Source organism: Rhipicephalus microplus, chromosome X (genome assembly GCF_043290135.1).
Source record: "Rhipicephalus microplus isolate Deutch F79 chromosome X, USDA_Rmic, whole genome shotgun sequence".
In the NCBI taxonomy this organism is placed as follows: domain Eukaryota; kingdom Metazoa; phylum Arthropoda; class Arachnida; order Ixodida; family Ixodidae; genus Rhipicephalus; species Rhipicephalus microplus.
In genome coordinates this window covers 55,632,132-55,648,914 of record NC_134710.1, presented here as the reverse complement: position 1 = coordinate 55,648,914, position 16,783 = coordinate 55,632,132, and the positions used below count along the sequence as shown (strand labels likewise).

Sequence of the window (16,783 nt, the reverse complement as noted above, 5' to 3'; positions counted from 1 at the left end):
GACACAGTGACTTGTACTTTTACTATGTAGTGCAGTGTACACGTGCTTGGTTCTACGATGTGATTCCGCGATATGTTCTTTATGTTTATGTTATTTCCGCCCGCTCGGTATATATTTATCGGTTCGTGCGAAAATAAAAGATCAGTTGAAAGTAGCGCTCTGTATGTGTCTGTCTCTTCTACGTCCTTGTCTGTTGTGCGCTTACTCACTCTAAATGATACATGTTGCAATATTAGGCACCGCTAAATGTCGGAACACAAAAAATATATTCTGTGATTTTGCATGCCATATAAATTCACAATATGAGGGCCGCCAAAGTAGGCTACGGATCACTTACGTCTACGTGGGCTTCTTTAAGGTTCACTTCAATTCAATTACACAAGAGCTTTTTTTTTTCAGATCACCTCTATCATAATGCTGCAGCCGGCGCCAGGAATCGAACCGATGACCTCCATTTCAGTAACGTGACAGGGTCACCTCTAAGCTGCCAAGGCGGGTAAGTGTAGGCAAGATACGCTATAGAGATGTGAATCAACGGCTGCACACCCTACGCTAGAACCGTTATCATACACAGGGCCATCAAGGCCAAAATAAGAAGAGCTCACCTCTTACACTCTGTAATTAGAATTTGCCCATAATCTCGTATACTTTTCAGTGCAGTGATGTACTCAGGTAATGTACCCGGCTGTACTCGAGTAATATACAACCAACAGTTTGCTTACGCACAAGTTGTTCCGCTCTAATATAATGAACACTCCCATTGTGTCGCTAGTGAATCACCGTCAGTTGGTAAGGCCACTGCTTTGTCAGATATGACGTACGCCATGCAATAAAATTAAGAGCAGTTCCTCTTTAAGGCGGGTGGCCATATCCGCTCATGACCGTCGCGCTCAAGTGAAATCGCACACAGGTTATCCAGAATGGTTGCTGTGTCAATACACACTTAAGTCTTGTAAAAGAGACTAAGTCAACGTATGTCACCCGATTATGAACGAGTGTAGTTCAATAAAGTGGAATTCCGGGCCACTTGGCACTACATAGCATCTTTCCTGTCAAGTGCATCCTTCCTTATACCTTGTGCGCTCATATATTTCCACATTAAGAGTGTTGTTCAAGTTTACAGGCGTACATCGTAGCTGCACAAAGTAGACGCTTTACCGGAACACATGAAGCGAGTCATTGAGGAAACTGGCAAAGTCGTACTGGACGTTTGACGCATTGATCGAGGATACTTGTTCGTCAGACGCCGAGAACAATATCGCTTCACATAAGGGCAGTCATTTTTGCAAAGCAGGCCATAGTAACTTATGCCCGTATATATCCGCAAATACGCCAAACGAAAGAATTGTTCGCAAGAAAAGTTTCCGTCGCTCGTGATGCGGGACATATTATTAATGACGCCGCCTGGCCAATATATAAAAAGCCCTTGCGAACTTAAACTTTGTTATTTAACCTCAGGGTGATGTATTCAGAAGACATGTTACTTTTATCTTTAGTTTCGTTTGTTCCAAATTATACTTTTTTATCAAGTGGTGATGTTTTGGTTTCACATTGGAATAAATTGTCCAATTGTCTCAGCTGCCGCACCTTACTTTAATGTTTCTTTATTTTCTATGTCGTGTTGATGCGGAGTTACGAATGAAACAGAGAGATTCCAAATCACTTCCAAATCGGCGTCCTCAGTGCAATCGACAGCTATTTAAGTGCTGCTTGCCTTCTAAGAAACTGCAGTAGAGGAATGCATTCCATACTTAGCATGCAGGAAGTCCAACTACCGTTGCCAATCCTCACTCCAGGGCATTTTTTGACGGGCCGTAACGCCGAGTGAAAACATATAATGCAGCACGTCTTCATTTATTTTGAAAGCTTATCTGCAAAACAATACGTGGGGAAGGTGTGAAAATTATCAAAAATGTTTTTAATCATCGTCAGAAGTTTTCCTTGCATGCTCTTTTCTTAAAGTTAACGCTATTATATATTCTGATTGAAGAGTGTTATTAATATGAGCTTTTGTGGTCCTATAAATAAGCATGCTTGGAAAATATAGCGGAATTTTCACCGCTTTGTCATGAGCACTTTTTGGAATAAAGGCCTGCAAAATAAGCAATAATAAAGTTTTTTTAGGTCAAATTTCAAAATTTTTGTTCAGAAATCTACACTACGCAGAGATTTGAAATACAATTGAACATAAACAAAAGTACGTCCATGTTTAGCTAAAGAATTTTGAGGTGCGTACCTTTAATATATTTTGTGTAATTCATCCTCAAATTCGAAAAAAAAAAACACAGAAGAGCAGGTAAGCGTGGCACTCCACCTCTTCATCTTTATTAAATTACTGTGCTTCATAAAAAAGATTTTACAGCAAAATTACTGCGCATATCTTCTTTCCACTGATGAGGCAACAATATATGAAATTTTGAAAGAAACTGAAAAGGTCGACAAGCCATGCTTTGTTCGATCTTACGTAGAATCACCCTGCTGAAATCAAGATGAAGTATATTGAAGCTGCGCTTGTAATGCAATACCCTTATTGTAGAACAAAGAGCGCCTGCTTAATCTTTTCACAAGGATGGTGTCGAATGCATGATCAGCGTGGTTCAGGCATCTTTTGCTGATGGAAAGTTATGTAAGTGAGCTCGTGCCTAGTGATCTTTTCATCTTCTAATACATCGCGAAATGCGAGAAAGCAAAAAAACTGCCTTTCTATAGACGCTATAGTCTGCCACCCTTTTGTTGAAGCATTCGTCAAAACCGGGGGAATCCAAAGCTTTTTTTACCGTCATCACCGAACTCCGTTTCCTTCGAAGTTTCATGTTCTTGGTAGATCATAAACCGGATGCGAGCAAGTAAATGCCAGTCAATCTCGCCCCTATGGGAGGAAACTTGAAAATAAGCGAGTCAGGACAGCTTCGATATGCGCCTGACATATTTACATCACCTTCATAATTGCTTCCGTGCAGGCTTCTCAAGTGTCTCTAATATATGCACAAAATGCGAGAAACTTGCTTTCGTAACCAGATGCTTATTCGTTGTGTGCAATACCGGGTCTTCTTGTTGCACCACCTTACCGCCCTTAAGCAGTATAGTTTTGCCGTAATATTGTCTCGTTTTCTCCTTTTTATAACATCGATGTTTTACTTCCTTCACCCCTCTTCCCAACACAAGGTAGCCAGTTGGTCTGAAAAGCCTCCCTGTCCTTCCTTTCTTCCTCCTCTACCTCCTCCTTCGTTCCATATCACTTCGGTGTTAGTGCTTGGCGTTTTCGTTCATTTCTTGTTACCTTCATCCTACTCTGTCCGAGCGCACCAACCGTGATTGCACAGCAGTGAAGGTGCTTGGCTGCTAAACTCAAAGTCGGGGGTTCGACCCCTGGCAACGGCAGCCACATTTCGATAGAGGCGAAATGTGAAAACAGCCATGTAGTTATACAGATATATTGCACGTCAAAGAAAGCCAGGTGATCGGAATTATTCCGGGCTCCTGTACTACGGCGTGCCTTGTAACCACATCGTGGTTAAGGCACGTAAAACAAAAAAACCTATCAGTCTGCACACATTCCTCACCTGAATAAGTGATACCTTCAAGCGAGTGCTCGTATTATTATTTACTCAACAAGGTGGTAAATGCTCAGTAACACAAACCACGCCACCCAAAAAAGCGTGGACAGAAATCTGGGCGTGTCCGCGGAGGGGGGAAATTCCTGCACGGGGAAGCGTTTCTGAGATGTATGCCTGCCGCATACTTGGGCCGAGCGACATGAGCGTATACTTCGATTTCCCTTGTGCTGAAAGCTCGATGGGCGACGCACATGCTTCGCGTTGTATTAAAATGCCTACGCACTTTCGTGACTGTGCGTGACGTCCACATTCCTTGTAGATGGGTATCCGGTGAATCGAATGGTTATTAGTGTGCGCCGTTCTACCAAAATATAAATGTCTCATTGTTGCGTGCCGAAGCCTCCGTGACCAACCGAACGGTGAGCCCTCAATTCAAAGTGCGAGGGATAGAAAGTGGTGAGACTGCAAGAGGGACTACGCAAGGACAGATAGGACAGACTACGAGAATCAGTCCGAGTAGCAAGGGCACCTTCAAGCGCGAGGGCACCTTCAGGCGCCCCTTTCAACCATCACGTGGCTTGCGCGCAGCTTCAGTTGAAACGTGCTGCTCTGTCGGGGGATAGCATTTCAGATCAGGCGCCGTCTGTGGTCAGGTTCCAGTCGAGGATTGGAACGCGCATAGAACAATAGTCTCGCGCGGCAGCGACCCAGACGCGCAGCCTTGAAAGAAGTTGGAATAATAAACCGTCGACATACAGAGCTTGTCTGTCTCATGTATTCACGGTCATGCAGGTCACAGACGAGCGAACATGATTATTTTTATTTATACGGACGGCCATCTGATCCCCAGGAGGAATGCATGCCCATACTGTGGAGGAATGCACATAAGTGATACACATAAATACACATAGATACGTGCGTTACTTGTTGCGGCAATTAATGTACACAAGACAATACATGAATATTTATGAATAATTAAGGAAACGTCACACGTGTGTGCGTGTGCGTGTGTGCGTGTGTGTGTGTGTGTGTGTGTGTGTGTGTGTGTGTGTGTGTGTGTGTGTGTGTGTGTGTGTGTGTGTGTGTGTGTGTGTGTGTGTGTGTGTGTGTGTGTGTGTGTGTGTGTGTGTGTGTGTGTGTGTGTGTGTGTGTGTGTGTGTTATACATACTGGGCCCTCTCAAAGCGTGTACATTCGATTCAATGGCTTTTCTACACCACGAGGTAATCGACAGCACAAACGAAGGCACACAGAGATGCACGTTAGCTGCGAACAATGATCACATTGGTGGAAGCTAGCAGGGCCCGTGTTTGTAAACGATTGTGAGAGGTGACATTATCGTCTTAACTGACATAAAGTCTGGTGTGTTCAAAACTTGCCAGTTTAATGTCATAGTTGCGTTCGCCATTGGTTTACGAATTACAGAAAACACAGGAGTGAGCCTACTGTACGAATTCAGAGCGACAAGAGTGTGACGTTTTTGAGTGTATGCGGGCTTCTAGGCTGCCTTAAAGGGGTGGTGCCACCAAATATGTGGCATGCGTGTTCTTCACTGTAAACGTTTTCTTTTGCTCTGGGAAGCATGACACACACATGAATATTTGTGTAATTTTAGAAATAATTTAGTATTGCTCTACTTAAGTGCACAATTTTTGGTTTCGGTTTCGTGGTGCCGAGTTCGGTATTGACGTCGATGCATAGGTGACTTGGTCACGTGAACACACAAGGCTGTGACGCACATCGTGCTGAGTTTTGTCTGCTCTCACAAACACGTGCGACACAAGCGCTATACAGCAAAACAAACGCGCTGACAGTCGCAATGCCCAGATGCAATAGCATCCGGGCAGTGGCAAGGTAAAAGGTAGCCAGAAGAAAATAAAGCGTTTAAATTTACAACGTATATGTACAGAGCGTTGGCGAGGAAGCCACCCGACAGTAGAAGCGCCGGCCTTTTGTAGGCGCCGACATGCTAAGGAGGAGGGGGAAGCCCCGTTGTTGAACGGGCGCAGCGCGCATCACGGACACCTCTCTTGTCCGTGAAGCACACATCGAGTGTCTCTTCGAAAGCACCCAGTGTCCTTGACAGACGCACACAGTGTCTCTGCAAGGGACGCCAGCACACTCGTCCCTACAGATCTGGTGTGACGTCATGAGAACTCCATTGCTTTTCCTATTCTGAAACGTCAGTGTTGCTGCGCAAGCAATGGGCCGATGGGCCTAGATCGCGTAAGTGAGCAGTCAGCTACACTTGTACACTAAGAGACACTACACTAAGAGACAATCAAGGGAAGTATAGAGGAAGCTGCTATGTAAATCTGAAGAAAGAAAAGTGTGTGAAAAGATAACTTGCCATGGGCAGGAACCGAACCTGCGACCTTCGAATAACGCGTTCGATGCTTTACCACTGAGCTACCACGGCGGCTATCCCCCCAGCCACTTTGTTGGGTACATATGTGAATTTAAACGTGGGAGTGTCAGTCCGCACCACCAGTAGCCATGGCGGCAAGTGTGGTACACTCTTTATGAGCCTGTTTGGCGTCACGTAGCACGTGAACATATTACGAGCTGGCACCTGGCCAATAGTACCTCGTATACAACCTAAAGGCACGAAGTCTGCCAGTACGAGACCTCGTTAATGATTAGAAAAAGAAATGTATACTTAAGGGCTTCTTTTTTTTGTGCTTGACACAATATTAATGACATCTAACAGACAATAATGCCAAGGAAAGTATAGGGGATTCTACTAGATCGAATTGTAATGTATTGCCCCACGATAATGTTCTGGTGCTAAATATTGCCATGTTGAGGTTCCAATGGCAGCCTGTCTGAACCCCGAGTCATATTTGCGAGATTGTTTCAGCGCGCGAACAAAGGAAAAAAGACCGGGTAGACAGAAAGAGCGCTGACTTCCAACTAACTTTATTTCACAGAGTGGTGAGAATATATACGTCTAAAAAGGATGATTACAGAGCATGAAGGTAAAAAGCAAGCCTAATCTACGCATCAGTAACAAAGCACGTGTGACGGGTCCTCTATTGCCTGAAAGCCCAGCCAGGTAATCACGTTCAGCTTGTGATAAAGCAACCGAAGAAGTGCTTACGCATTTATCTCCTAGCACGTGTATTTTTTCGGCTTGGATAATTTCTCGGGTAAGCTGGTCCCTGTGCCTTGCCAATATAGAGCACTGATCAAAGAGGGGGGTGCACCCAGAATCTTGGCAATGAATGCCAAGATGCCCTTGTACCATATTGTGCACATTATTTCGGTGTTCCCGGAGGCGGTCATTTATGCACCGGCCGGTTTGGCCGACATAGATGCACCCACACGTCAGTGGAATCAAGTAAACGACTCCCACTGCGCATGGGACGTAGCGTGTCCTGTGCGCGATAGAGCAGGAGGCAGAATTTGCGCGAGATGTATTGACCTGTTTGCAAAGATTCTGCAATTTTTCCGGTGCTGAAAAAACCACAAGAACGTTGGAGTCTCGAGCAATCTTTTTTAGCCTGTGTGAGACGTCGTGCACGTACGGTAGTACGACCGGCCGGCTCTTTCTGACACTGTTGCGCTTATTCGGTTTGTCGCCTCGCTTCACGACAGTGACCAGCTTTTCCGCCACCGAAACGAGAACGTGCGCGGGGTAACCAGCTTAGGTGAGACGCTCCACTTGTAGAGCAAAGCTGCGGTGTACCATGTGGGGTCATGGTACACCGCAGCTTTGTTACTGATGCGTAGGTTAGGCTTTCTTTTTACCTTCATGCTCTGTAATCATCCTTTTTAGACGTATATATTCTTGCCACTCTGTGAAATAAAGTTAGTTGGAAGTCAGCGCTCTTTCTGTCTACCCTCTCCTTTTTTCTTAGTTCGCGCGCTGAAACAATCTTGCAAATATGACTATACGCACCAACTAGCCCAAGATTCCGCTCTTGTGAACCCAGAGGTTCTAGTACCCTCTGCTGCGTCGCAGATCTGACCACCACCATGGTCAGTTGTTTCGCAGTCGCTAGGGACTGAGGGCCGAGCGCGAACTGGCATATCCGTGTGGGAGGTAGTGGCCAGATAATGCACCAGGGTGGCCAATCCTTAATTCTCTGTTGAAAAGCAGCAGTAGGGAAGAAGCAGGCTGGAGACCAGGCAGTAGGGTATTATGGCATTGGTACTTGAAATGCCAGAGGGGCGTTATTAGTCGAATTCGTAGAACGCAATAGTTTACAGATCTTGAATACCTTCTACCGAAAACAAGTGAACAGTAGGTGGACGTGGAGGCACCCTAATGACGAAAGTAAAAACGAAATATTCTTTATACTGAGTGCACACTCAGGCATCGTGCAGGATGTGGAAGTGCTTGGCAAGGTACGATGCAGTGGCCATATAATAATTGTAAGATCTCGAATTCACCTAGACTTGAAGAAGGAACATTGGTAACTGTTACGCAAGAAGCCAATCAATGAGCTAGCACAAAGATGGAAAGTACAGGAATTCAGAGTATCGCTTCCGAACAGATAATCGGCTCTTACCGAGGGAACCAGCCTTATCATTGAACGCAATGAATGTAAGAACTATAAGGTACCCCAGATGACATCCCACCAGTAATGACAGAAGCCAGGAAAGCCTTGAAGAGAATGCAAAGAGGCAAAGCTGCTAGTGAGGATTAGGTCAAATCAGATCTGCAGAAAGATGGAGGAGAGATTATGTTAGAAAAACTATGAACCATGTCCCCGAAAGAAACTCTGATGAGATAAGAAGCGTCAGTGGTGCGCGCGGCGTTGACTGGGTAGAAACGGGCGTCGATGCGGGTGCTGGAAGAACGGTTTGAAGCGACACTCGGTACAGCATTTACTGGAGTAAACGTTTGTTTGAAGCGCGAAGGCACGGAAGGAGGGACGCGTTCAGGACGCTTGCGCTAGGCTTCCTCAGCTCGCGTATCGTCGGTGTTACCCACGCGTCGTCTCTATTCTCGAACACGATTGGCGTTCTTGACTCACACCTCGTCGGTGTCGTTGGTCTTCCACTGCCGACGCTTGCGCTATAGGATCCCCTGGCTCGCGCCTCACTGGTGTTCTAAGCGCGACGTCGCCATTCGCGAACGCGATCGGCTTTGCTAATTCGCAACGCCGGCAACGGCCGAGAAAGGTACGCGCACACTAGCGGGAAGCGTGACCCGGCGTTGTCCGGCCCACCGGCGTGATCGCATGGCAAGCAGTGGCGCACTGTCCACATTGCCGGCACCACAGGACCACGGCCGGGCTAGACGACGGCTCGCGAGCGTGCGCAGCGCACCCACCCGCGGCTTCTTCTAGCCAACAGATGGATAAATGTGGCGCGGTTGAGATGATGCCAACCGGAGGAGTGGGCTTGAGCATTGCGAAAGGGGGAGAGGGTGAAGCGAGGGTGATGACACGCGGCGAGCGGCGACAGACTTGGGAGAGCGTGACGTCACGCACGCGCACTGCAAGGGAAGGCGTGGCCTACTTGGCACCACCTCAGTGCGGAGGGACCACGTTACACAGACTAGTCTAAGAGCTGCTTCATATCTAAAACTATAGCTACCCTGTTTACGAAGTGTCTCCTGACGGCGATGGTACCAAAATATTGGAACAATGCTTACATCATCCTAATTCACAAGAAAGGGGACAAGGACTTGAAGAATTACAGGCTGGTCAGCTTGCTCTCATTGGTATACGAGCAATTTACAAAGGTAATTGCTAACAGAAGTAAGGCACCATCAAAATTCAAGTAACCAAAAGATCACGTAGGACTTCGTACAGGCTACTCAACAATCTACCACATTCATACTATCAATCACATGACAGAGAAATGCTCAGGTTACACTCCACCACTATACATAACCTTCATATGTTACGAGAAGGCATTTGATTCAGTAAATATATCAGCAGTGATGCAGACACGGCAGAATCAGGGCGTCGACGAAGCATATTTAAAGATTTTATTGATATGTGGGATTTAACATCCCCAAACCACCATATAATTATACGAGACGTCGTAGTGGAGGGCTCCGGAAAGCATATATAAACGTGCTGGAAGAAATCTACAGCGGATAAACTGCCACCATAGTGCTCCTCTAAAGAAAGCGACATAATACCAATAAAGAAAAGTGTAAGACAAGGGGATACGATCTCCCCATTGCTATTCACCGCATGCTTACACGAAGTTTTCGGAGGCCTATAATGCAAAAAGCTAGGAATACGAGTTAATTGTGAGTACCTTAGCAACCTGCCCTTCACGGAGGATATTGCATGGCGTAACTCAGCGGACAAATTGCAATTTTTTATTACTGAATTATACAAGGAGAGCAGAAAGGTGGGTCTTAAAATTATTCTGCAGAAAGCAAAAGTAATGTACAAGAACCTCGGAAGAGGACAGCGCTTCGAGATAGGTGGCAGTGCACTTCAAGTTGTAAAGGAGAACGTCTATTTATGACAGGTACTAACCGCGGAGCTGAACCACGAGATTGAAGAGACAGCAGAATAAAATGGGGTTGAGCACATTCGACGAGCATTCTCAAATCATGAATGGTAGATTGCCACCATACCTCGAGTTGAAGGCATATAACTGCTGCATCTTCCCGGTACTTACCTACGAAGCTGAAACCTGGAAATCTACAAAGAGAATTCAACTTGAGTTGAGAACGACGTGGTGTGCAATGGAAAGGAAACATATAGGTGTAACCCCAAGGGGCAAGAAGAGTCGAAATTGAGAAGAAATGGCCATGAGCAGGGCACGAAACGCGAAGGCATGATAACCCCATGGTATATTTAAGGATCACACACTAGATTTCCAGATTAGGCAAGCGGGTGAGGGGGATTAAGTGGGCAGATGAGATTAGGAAGTTTGCGGGTATAAAGTGGCGGACAGCGCAGGACCGAGTTAACTGGCAAAACATAGGAGAGGCGTTTGTTCTGCATTGGGCGTATTCAGGCTGATGATGATGACGAGGAGACTTATGTCGAATTCCAATGGTGGAGTTGGTGCAGCCGACCGACCTTGCGAGCGAGCACTCGACTCTGGCGTAGAGCAAATCCTCCAAATCCGCCATCGGAGCACAACCCGCCCTGCTGGAGCAAGGTGGAAGCTGCCGCGTTACCCAGGATATCTTGCGCGTGGTCTCTTCCGCTGTCTGTTTCCAAGGTGGTTTACCAGCATCGCCGCATCGTTCGTTTGCTTGTTCAGTGCTATTCACCTGTGTGGAATGGATATCACGCCAAGCGTGCAACAGCTATTGTCCACGATGTCTGCGATAATGATCACACAGTATGCGGAGCAACATGGTAAGTGTCTCCTCAATTTCAACACTGTGCTGTAATTGTAAGTTGAATGCAACACACGTGTTGCGTGGAGCGATTGTCTGCACGCGCTATGTTCATGTTGCAACGTTGCTTTACTGCTGATGCGATCGTGTCACTGAAACGCATCGCATGCGTCATACCGTTGTTCATTTGCCTGTGTCCGTGGAGAACGAAAACCTTCGCCGCATTGATTGCACAAACACCGCTGTGAATATATAGCCAAAAGTAAACGTGCGCGCAACGCCGCTGTTCTTGCACGGAACGGCGTCATTAGTAAGAAGCGACTTCCTATCACTTTAGAATGTAGCCACACGAATAGAAACGAACCGCGTTGGTGACAAGCGTGTTTGGTATAAGGGCATTTTGACCGATCGTCCAGGGCTGTGCGTCCCCTGTAGCCTGTATGTAGCCACCTCTAGTTTAGTTCTTGCAGTGTTCACTAGATGGCGGTACCGTCCCCTGTATGTAGCCACCTCTAGTTTAGTTCTTGCAGTGTTCACTAGATGGCGGTACCATCTCCTGTATGTAGCCACCTCTCGTTTAGTTCTTGTAGTGTTTACTAGATGGTGGTACTTGTAGCTGATGATGAAAAGATGCAAGATATTATAAACTAGAAAGCGGTACTTGTAGTTGATGAAAGACGCGAGATCTTATAAAATAGGAATGATGTCACATATGGCGCGTGTCATTGGTTGAAGGCAATCGTTCGATTTAGTGCGGCGACGTACGCTAGGGGGAGCGATGTAATAAAATCGAGTGGGCAAAATGTACAGAGGATTCATGGTTTACCAGGTTTACCTCCGGAGCTTCGCCCACTCATCATCATTCGCTTCGTGGATATGGCGGAATTTTTTTCTGCCCCCTACTCCGCTCCCGCGGCGAGTCTCCCGATTTCAGAAGTCCCTAGGTTGGCAGGTACGCATTTGCGGCGAGATACCTCCAAAGTAACGCTGTTACCGTACAAGCACAACGCAGTGCGAGCGTTTCAGTACTGCACTACTATGTGGCAAGTTCCAGTGCACTCGCCTTTCAGTGGAAGTGGCGCAGAAGCATTGTCTGCCTTTATATGTCTCGAAGAAACTATAAGTCAGTGTTACGCACCCGAGAATTTGACTCCCAGGAAATTTAAGCTGCAGAGGTAGCAGCGTGAGTGCATGTTCTGCTATCTAATGGGTTGGCATTGTTACCAAGGTTAGGACATTGAGCACATCCAAATTAGGAATCGGTCTCAGTCCACAGAAATTAAGTTGCTTTTCCTGGAGTGTCACTGCCTGTTTCAGGCCTGAAAGATCGTGCTTCATTTTGATTAGCAGTCAGCTGATCAGAAACTCTGTGCATCATGATGAGAGTGTGTAATTCAATCAAGAATGTGCACAATGTGTTGAGCTACTGTTGAAGAACTTGCATGCCACCACGTATGCTTACGTGAAATTGTTATTCAAAATTTTGTGTCGTGATGAGATAGCATAGCAAACATAAAGTTACTGTTTTGTGAAGCTGTGTTAGGAAGCCTCACATGGCTTAGCTTAATTGCATACATAGTTGCATGAAATTCACATGGTGCTTCAATATACAGCTATTTGTGTCACAGAACACAAATTGTTGGTCGTTATGTCGCTTCATGTATGCCAGCTGTATGAATAACAATGCATTTGGTTTTTCCATTCACAGTGCCGGAACACAGCCAAAAGAGCGAGCAACGCAGTAAGTTCATTTATTTATTTATTTAGAGAATACTGCAGGCCCATTTAGAGGCCCTAGCAGGAGAGGATACAAATGCATTCAAGTAACGAATTATACATGATATATACAGTTACATCAGTGCAAAGAACACCAAGCACTGTAACGACAAAAATCAAAGTAGAAAAATCGATATCAAGACAAACTAAAACAGGTTGGTGCTTATATATGCCTATAAGCTCTACAATTAATACCAACACAGCAGAATACCACAACTCTCTAACACCTGTGCCGGGTTACGTGCAACTGGTAACGTCTGTACAAATGTCTCAACCACTTTTTGTTTTCAGGTGCAGCCTGTGAGTGGACGGCGGGACAAACAAAGCTGTTGCTCGACTACTACCAGAAGTAGTTTTCCTAAATAGGGCCAATGAAGAAATTTAAAAATAAAAAGGCAATGTTTGCCAAAATAGTGGCCAACATCACAGAGGCTGTCGGGGTCCCTAAAACAGGGGACCAGTGCTGCAGCCGCTACAAAACAGTCATGCGACGAAAAAGAAGCGCTGCAGCACATAACAACAAATTGGGGAATTCTCCTTGCGACGTTCCCTTTGAAGACGACATAGCCAAAATACGTTGGCTAGATGATAGCCTTGAGCCAGAAGAGCTCAGGGACAGCTCTGGAATAGTTTCTATTAAAAGACCGCCCAGCCAAGCGTCGACGAGGCAATCGTCAACAAGCCAAGCATATAGGAGCCAGGAGCTGACAAGCGAAGTGTAATGAAAGTAGTGCCACAAGGTAGTAGTGGGATTGGGGCTTATTATTCTTTATCGGTGCCAAGGTTCGTCACGCTTGTTTTGCGTGTCGTGCGAGGAGAAAGGGACTTTGTGACGACGCGGTAACAACACACGCGACGTTTCTGACAGAGCACAAAACAGAAACATAGAACATAGAACCAGAAAAACCGTGAAGCCGAATAAGTAACAAAACTGCCTGATCGAATGAGAAAACTACAGAACGCCAGTTCAAGGCGGAAAGTTCCTAAACCTCACGATGAGATGCGGGCCCGACGAACGCCGAGGTGCAGGGCAGGAGGCGGCGACAGGCGATCGGAAGCGGGGTGCGTCTCAATGTGTGACGCTATGGTGACGATGACGCTTCGTGGAGTGGTGGCCTGAGTACGACTACGGAGCAGTCAACCCGCATCGGAGACGCAACGCTCCCTGCGGGGAATGGCCAACCCGTCCAGCGAAAAGCGTGCGCCGAGACGCGATGCTCGGCGCAACCGCGACCATTAGCCAGGCCACGTTCATCGCTGTGCCGAAAGGCTGACCGTGGAGACGCCTCGCCGAGATCCGCGATGCCCTCGGCAAGGAAAAGAACAGCAGGCCAGGCCACGCCCCGAGATGCAGTACTCGTGCCGGCAACGCCACCCCAGCTGGTAGTTGGACGGCAATAGCGTGGACAGCCGCTTTCTCTGGTCGGAACCTGGATCGCCTGCGTCCGACGCTTCCGCCCGCTGTCTCCCGTCTGCCACTGCTTCGGCTCATCCCCAGCCACAAAGCTTAACTCCACGTAATGGTCACACGTGGCCCAATCGTGGTACGCCACCTCTATGGGACACCACAGGTCATCAGCTGATTGGCTGACCTCACGCGCGCAATACACGCGCCTTGCCCCGCACTTCCGTCGTTGTCATCGTTTTCTTCACTCATCACAATAACCCCCCACACAAGAAAGTTGTTTCCACAAAACAACTTTTCTCACACAACAAAGTGATGAGCGACAGAAAAACATGCAACTTCCAACAATATCCGGAGATGACACTGCCGATCTGTCTTTACAATGATACAGTCCAGAAGAATGATAACTTTTTAAATTAAACATGCATACGGGCAACAAAAACCAATCACTACACAAGATTTCATTCTCTTATGTACTAAACAGTCCAGAACTTCCTTGGATACACTCATGAGTTCTTAAACAACAGCAACTCAGTCTTCTAGTATAGGCTGCCTTCACTCAGTCTTCACAGAGGCTGAGTTTATCAAGTCCAGCTTACTTTATATTCTTCTGGAAGCGTAGCATGAAACTAAGCAGCGCTTTCGAGCCCTCATTTCTTTTTCCTCAGCGCTCACCCATGCCAGCAAAGCCTCTCCACTCAGCCCCATCTCCTTCCCTAGCTCAACTAGCTTTCTCTTGTCGTCCATTCTCATCTGCCACACACAAACAACGTGAGGCTCCTAAATGTAACGTGAGAGCTTAGTCCTGTCACGCGGACGCCAGATATTGTGATGGTTAAGGACGTTCGTCACTATGTTTGTCTATAGCGGACGAGAAAGAATTAACATGAGCAATTTAAACGAACAAAAGAAGCTTTATATTGTACACTAGAGAAGGAAGTGGCAGGAGAAAATAAAACTACATATATCCAACCCTATACGCCAAGCATCACGCAACATGCACGAGAGTCAGACCGACATTAATCTGCGCAGAGTTCGCGGTTACGCTAACTCAGTGTCCAGCGCGTATAGTTCTCGGTTCGTAAGGAGAAACCGCTGTCTCACAGTTTGGGTCCCCGTCATCCCGACATGATGCGGTCGTCGACGTGTGCGAGGGCAAAGGTGGCACGGCTGGAACGGCTGACGGCACACGGATGCGCTACCGTGTGCAGCGCCGTTGAGTCGGACGTCGCGGCTAACCCAGCAGTCAGGGTCGCAACTCCTGAGGTCCAGGATCAGGCCACGGCTCACGAGGACCACACCCGGTAGGCCTCGCCCATGAACCTGCTCCCGGCCACTGCACCCAGGCAGGAGCCGTTCAGCAGGCCCCGACCTTGGACCTTGTACAGACCGACGGACTCGACCTCGAACAGACACACCGGAGCTCGACCTGGCTGACACGTACGGGTCCCACGTCCGGCTCAGGAACGCTGCCAGGAACTCGTCCTCTCGAGCGGCGCACCGCTTCCTCTGCCTTCGTGGCCTCAACCCTCGAGCTCTCTTTTCCTCACGTTCCTTCTTCTTCTCCTCCCCTGAGGCCCAGATCGACGGTACGGCAGACGCCGATGAGGTGCAGGGCAGGAGGCGGTGGAAAGGCGTTGTAGAATGCGCTCACTTGCCGATGTGCGACGCTCTGGTGACGACGGCATTTGACGGCGTGGGTGCGACTACGGAGCAGTCAACCCGCCTCGGAGACGTGATGCTCCATGCGTGTAAATGGCCAGCCCGTCCAGCGAACAGCTTGCGTCGAGACGCGATGCTCGGCGCAACCGTGACCATTAGCCAGGCCACGTACGTTGCTGTGCCGAACGTCTGACCACGGAGACGCCTCGACGAGATCCGCGATGCCCTCGGCAAGGAAGAGAACAGCAGGCCAGGCCGCGCCCCGAGATGCAGTACTCGTGCCGGCAACGCCACCCCAGCTGGTAGTTGGACGGCAGCAGCGTGGACGGCCGCGTTCCCTGGCCGGAACCTGGATCGCCTGCGTCCGACGCTTCGGCCCGCTGTCTTCCGTCTGCCGCTGCTTCGGCTCATCCCCAGCCACAAAGCTTACCGCCACGTAATGGTCACACGTGGCCCAATCGTGGTACGCCACCTCTATGGGCCACCACAGGTCATCAGCTGATTGGCTGACCTCACGCGCGCATTACACGCGCCTTGCCCCGCACTTCCGTCGTTGTCATCGTTTTCTTCACTCATCACACCAAGGTTCAACTAGCCAGGAGTTGATCAGCACAACGAAGGAACCTGAGCCCAAAAAGCCGAAACTCTCGGCTTCTAGAATGCTGGAAATCAATCACTTCTTTGACGAAATGAGCGAAATTCAGGAAGAAAAAAAATGAACTGAACGCGAGAATGAAAGAAGGAAGCGTCATGAAGAGAGGCAAGAACAGAAGGAGCGCATTCGGCAAGAAAAAGCAAAACAGCATGAAGAAAAAATGAAGCTTTTGAGCCGCTTTCTTGGAATAGACAATGAATGATTCCAGTGGCCTAAAATACAATTAGCATGTTGAAATAAAATGTACAGTGCGAAACATGTGCTTGTGTACATAACGGGGGCTGCGCATTGGTGCACACACACAGCCTTCCAACTACTGTGGGGAACTAAAGGGCTAGTTCAGACAAAACAGAGAATTATGGTGTTATTTCCCCCAATCACTTCGCAGGAGCTTAGTTAAGACCTTTGCACGCTTAATTTCGCCAAGCTTGTGCAAAGCTCGCTCCTCATCAGTTTTATCAC

At 47.7% G+C, this 16,783-nt stretch overlaps 1 long non-coding RNA gene across 1 annotated transcript in view; it reads left to right on the top strand.

Moving 5' to 3' along the window:
* The window catches only part of LOC142775330 (uncharacterized), a 33,207-nt gene extending 16,630 nt beyond the window's left edge, over positions 1-16,577 (top strand). Inside the window, exons 3-4 of the long non-coding RNA XR_012886737.1 lie at positions 400-496; positions 15,111-16,577. This is a non-coding gene — a long non-coding RNA (uncharacterized LOC142775330). The remainder of the gene's footprint in view (positions 1-399; positions 497-15,110) is intronic.
* The last annotated feature ends 206 nt before the right edge of the window (positions 16,578-16,783 follow it).